Below are 5420 nucleotides of genomic sequence, written 5' to 3'. Positions count from 1 at the left end.
CTCTGCTATAACATTACAGCGCCTCTGGCCACGGCCCTTACCGGCGCAGTTTGTGTGCGCGGTAAACAAACCTCTGTGATCTCACACGGGGAGGAAGTATTTTTGTAGTGACCAAAATTCGTTCATTGTAGGCTTTGCTAAGCTAACTTTGTAAAAACCAAGGTCTCCCTTTGCTGACGATTTTTTAAAATTAACTAATAAATAATAAATATTAAATATTATTTTTTAATAAATCGCCTCATTATTTATAAATTTATATGATTTATATATGATGTTAGAATATGTGTTAGCTTTTGTAAGTGATTTTATGTTGTAGAATTAGAATATGTAACGCTCTTAATAATATTTGTAAAGGAAACACAGGGCCTATATGTGTCGTTTACATATATTTCAGTTCATATGGAGAGCGAGTGCATGTTGTTACCAAAACTAATATTGGATTTTATTTTTAATGCAAAACAATAAAATTTGCATAAAGAAATGATAGGGTTCTTTTCTAAAGTAGTTGTTACTCCACCTCATTAGGGCATCATTATGGGTGTTTTACAATACAACTAACGTGGTTCAAGCCATAGATCTGCGACAGAGAAACTAAAGGTTTTGGAAAACACTTGTCACTACATCGCTCCGCGAGATTTTCCCAAACGATGCGTCGTTGTTTCTGAAACGCATCCCAGGGCGGCTTTTGTAAACCGTTGGTTGGGTTTAGAGAAGTAAGTGGGTAAAACATATCCTAGATAAGTTGGCGGTTCATTCCGCTGTGGCGACCCCTGATAAATAAAGGGAAATGAATGAATAATAATAAACCTTTCCATTGCATTACCGTCATTGTTTAAAACATCACTATTATTATTATTAGTATTATTATTGTTATGATTTGAAAGCAAATATAGTGAAGTTATTAACACAGGTGAATCACTTTCTCCAACAGCTCTCTCTCTCTCTCCTCCTTCAGAGCAACTGGACAAACATGGGTTGCTTTGCATTTGACAGAAATTCCAAAGTGCATAGCGAGATAAGATTCCTTTCTGTGTAGTCATTGTTGGTGTGGAGTGAAGGACAGAGAGAGAGAGAGAGAGAGAGAGAGAGAGAGAGAGAGGCTGATCAGATTAATGGAGGTTCTGCTCTTCAGTGAGCGGCCGCTGCTGCTGGTTTCCTCTCGGTGTTAATCGCTGCGCTGCCAGACTCTGCTGGGCAAGAGGAACATTCTGCAGTACATGATAACACACCACTGGCTCTTATAGACACACACACACACATTACACTAACACAGACACACTTATCTCACACACACACACACACATTACACTAAGACATACTGTACAAACAAGCACACACATACATACACACAATATACATAACGCCAGACTGGCTCTCATAGATACACACACTACACTAACACAGACACGTTCTCTCAATCTCATACATACACACACATCACACTACACTAACACAGACACACACATCACACTAGCACAAACACATGCACACATACTTGCTCACTCTCTCTTACACACACACTATCACTACACTAAAACAGACAAACACGCACACACATACACACACACACACACACTTATTCTCTGTCTCTCCCACACAAACACACACTGAGACAAACACACACACTACACAAACACAGAAACACATATGCACAAACACACTTGTACACAAACACACACACAGACATGCACACAAACATTCAAACACAACACAGATAGACACACTTTCTCTCTCTTCCTACAATACACTAACACAAACACACAGATACACACTCACGCACACAAACACAGTCACTCGATCTCTCTCTCACACACACACTACACTAACACACACATACCCGCACATACTTACTCTTTCACAGACACACACACACACACACACACACACACACACACACACACACACACACACACACACACACACACAGTGTATTTTAAAAGTTTACCTTGTGGGGACATTTGTTTGGTCTCCATGAGGAAAACGGCTCATAAATCACAGTCTCGGCTGGGCCAGTTGGCGTTTCTGTGTGGAGTTTGCATGTTTGCATGTGCTCCGGTTTCCCCCACAGTCCAAAGACATGCGGTGCAGGTGAATTGGGTAGGCTACAGTAAATTGTTTGCAGTGTATGAGTGTGAATGAGTGTGTGTGGATGTTTCCCAGAGATGGGTTGCAGCTGGAAGCGCATCCGCTGCATAAAATATATGCTGGAAAAGTTGGCAGTTCATTCTGCTGTGGCGACCCCTGATTAATAAAGGGACTAAGCTGAAATGAAGATGAATGAATGAACCAATGATATGGCCGCAGCGTATGAGTGTGTGTGAATGTGTGTGTGGGTGTTTCCCAGAAAATGAATGAATGAATAATAAATCATGCTCTTTCCTGTTCATAATAAAACAGTGGATCCACATAGTAGTTAATCTCCATAAATCACACATCACAATAAATTACAACACAACATTTCCATTTGCCCAAAAAATGGTTTACATTTTTAATTCTGCATGTGTGATGCAAAGGCAGAGTTTGTTTGCTTTTGGCTATCGGCTTCTTTTTGGGGGTTTTATTTGTTGAATCTTGCCTTAAACTCTTGCATTATCATTCCACACACAATGTGTCAGAGCACTCACATTCATTCTTATCCGACCATCTACTAATGCGATCTTCATTCTCAGCACAGTAACGTTTACTGCGCGTCAATCTCCTCATTTCATCATGCAACCTTACCAAGAATACACTTGGCTGTTTAACTGCTTATCAATGTGATAAGAGCTGACAGCAGGTGTGTTTCTGTGTACGTACCTGTCATTAAAGAGATATGAGCTGTCATTCTAACACTCAACATGACGATTTAATCTAAAGCTGTGTGCTGTAGCTGATATGCAGACGTTTAGCCTGAGCCTGCTGATCGTCGAGCCAGTGTTTTTAAATAAAATCTAATCTCTTGTTGTCACATCACCAGCAGCATGAGTGAAATGCTCAATGCAAAAACACAATGGCATGCTTTTAAATGGGACCTACTGTATTATACGCCATTCTTCAAGATGTAAAATAAGTCTCTGATGTCTTTGGAGTGTGTTTGCAGCACAGGCTCATTGTGAAAATGTACTCCTGTATACATTTCTAGAGAGTTATGTAGCCAGAGATGCATATGGCTGTATTTCATCTTTAAAATCAACACTATGGGGCGTTATGATGCCTCCGGCGGCTTCTGTTTCTTTTTGCGCTACTAGCTGGCCACCTACCTTGGTGTGGACGGCTTTTTCGTTGTTAACAGTTTACCCAGTGGTCAGTTTCAGAGAGTTATACAACACTGTTTGTGTGGTATTTTGAGCTGAAACATACACATAACACAGGCTCATTGTGGATACGTACCCCCGTATACATTTCTGGAGAGTGTGAATTATGTAGCCAGAGGTACAGATGGTTGTATTTTATCTTTAAAACGAACGCTATGGGGTGGTATGATGCTGCGGACGGCTTCTTTTTCTTTTCGCTCTACTAGCTGACCGCTTACCTCGGTGTGGACGGCTTTTTCGTTGTTACCAGTTTGCCCAGTGGTCAGTATTAGAGAATTACACAACATTTTTTGTGTGGTATTTTGAGCTGAAACTTCACATAACACAGGCTCATCGTGGATACGTACCCCTGTATACAATTCTCTAGATAGATGGATGGATGGGTGGATGGATCTATCTATCTGTCTGTCATTCTATCTATCTATCTATCTATCTATCTATCTATCTGTCCGTCCGTCCGTCCGTCCGTCTGTCTGTCTATCTGTCTGTCTGTCTGTCTGTCTGTCTGTCTATCTGTCTGTCGTTCTATCTATCTATCTATCTATCTATCTATCTATCTATCTATCTATCTATCTATCTATCTATCTATCTATCTGTCCGTCCGTCCGTCTGTCTGTCTGTCTGTCTGTCTATCTGTCTGTCTGTCTGTCTGTCTATCTGTCTGTCATTCTATCTATCTATCTATCTATCTATCTATCTATCTATATATCTATCTATCTATCTATCTATCTATCTATCTATCTATCTATCTATCTATCTATCTATCTGTCTGTCTGTCTGTCGTTCTATCTATCTATCTATCTATCTATCTATCTATCTATCTATCTATCTATCTATCTATCTATCTATCTATCTATCTATCTATCTATCTATCTGTCTGTCTGTCTGTCTGTCTGTCTGTCTGTCTGTCTGTCTATCTGTCTGTCGTTCTATCTATCTATCTATCTATCTATCTATCTATCTATCTATCTATCTATCTATCTATCTATCTATCTATCTATCTATCTGTCTGTCTGTCTGTCTGTCTGTCTGTCTGTCATTCTATCTATCTATCTATCTATCTATCTATCTATCTATCTATCTATCTATCTATCTATCTATCTATCTATATATCTATCTATCAGAAAGGGGGTAAGACAAAAACAGAAGCCAAAAAAATAATATAAGCAAGTAAATAACAGGGTAAAAATGTGGTAAATGTTGAAAAACGTGGTAAAAATCAGGCTGCTGCGAGGGCTTTTCTTTTTCTGGAGTGCTATTGAAAACACTATCGGTTGGGTTTAGAGCAATGGTTCTCAAAGTGGGGGTCGGGACCCCCCGTGGTTGCTTGGTGATTTCCAAAACTCAAATTCACTTTATTAAGCTTGTAGAATGACCATATTTTATCCAAAACCCACACAAGAAAAAATGGTAGTCAATAGTTACAATAAAAAAAACATACAAATAAAAAGCCATTTTTTTGTGACCCCTGAGGTGATTACGTTATATTAAAGACACAGCACATTGATTTTATGGCACCAGGTTAAACTTTCTGACACCTTTACGGCACACACATACATCAAACAGAAATACAGGCCACAACTGAACATGGAGGATGGTCTCCGAGTGGCGTTCTTCAAAACTAAATGATGAGTAGACTTGGGCCTATTGGTATGTGTGCACCACTGTGTGCTAGGTTTCTATATTTATAACCACCTTAGCAGGTATTGGGGCTCGCGAGTCACTAGCATTGTTATTTTGAAGGTCACGGAATTAAACATTTGCGAACCCCTGGTTTAGGGAAGGGGTGGTTGGAGATATGAAGTCAGTCAGTCGACAGTGGCCTCTAGTGGATTTAAGCGAGAACAGCAAGCACGAATGAAATAGTCTTGCTCAACAGAGCCTGGTTGCTCTCAAGGTTTTTTACTTCACTTTGTGAAGTTTATTCATAAACTAATTTCGAGAGGATCACGTGCTTATGATTTATCACGGCCGGTCTTGCATTTGCTAATCACTATCTTCCAATCATATGAGCCCTAAGCTACTATAAATAATCACAGTTTTCAATTCACTTCATCTTCGTTTGGAAGAAACCCCCCTCCTCCCCTATTCTCCTCCTTTACCTCTGATTGGGCGGCACGGCGGCCC

The sequence above is a fragment of the Danio rerio genome, chromosome 18 (genome assembly GCF_052040795.2).
Source record: "Danio rerio strain M-AB ecotype USA chromosome 18, GRCz13ab, whole genome shotgun sequence".
NCBI classification, from domain to species: Eukaryota; Metazoa; Chordata; class Actinopteri; order Cypriniformes; family Danionidae; genus Danio; species Danio rerio.
Note: the sequence above shows the minus strand (reverse complement) of the source record.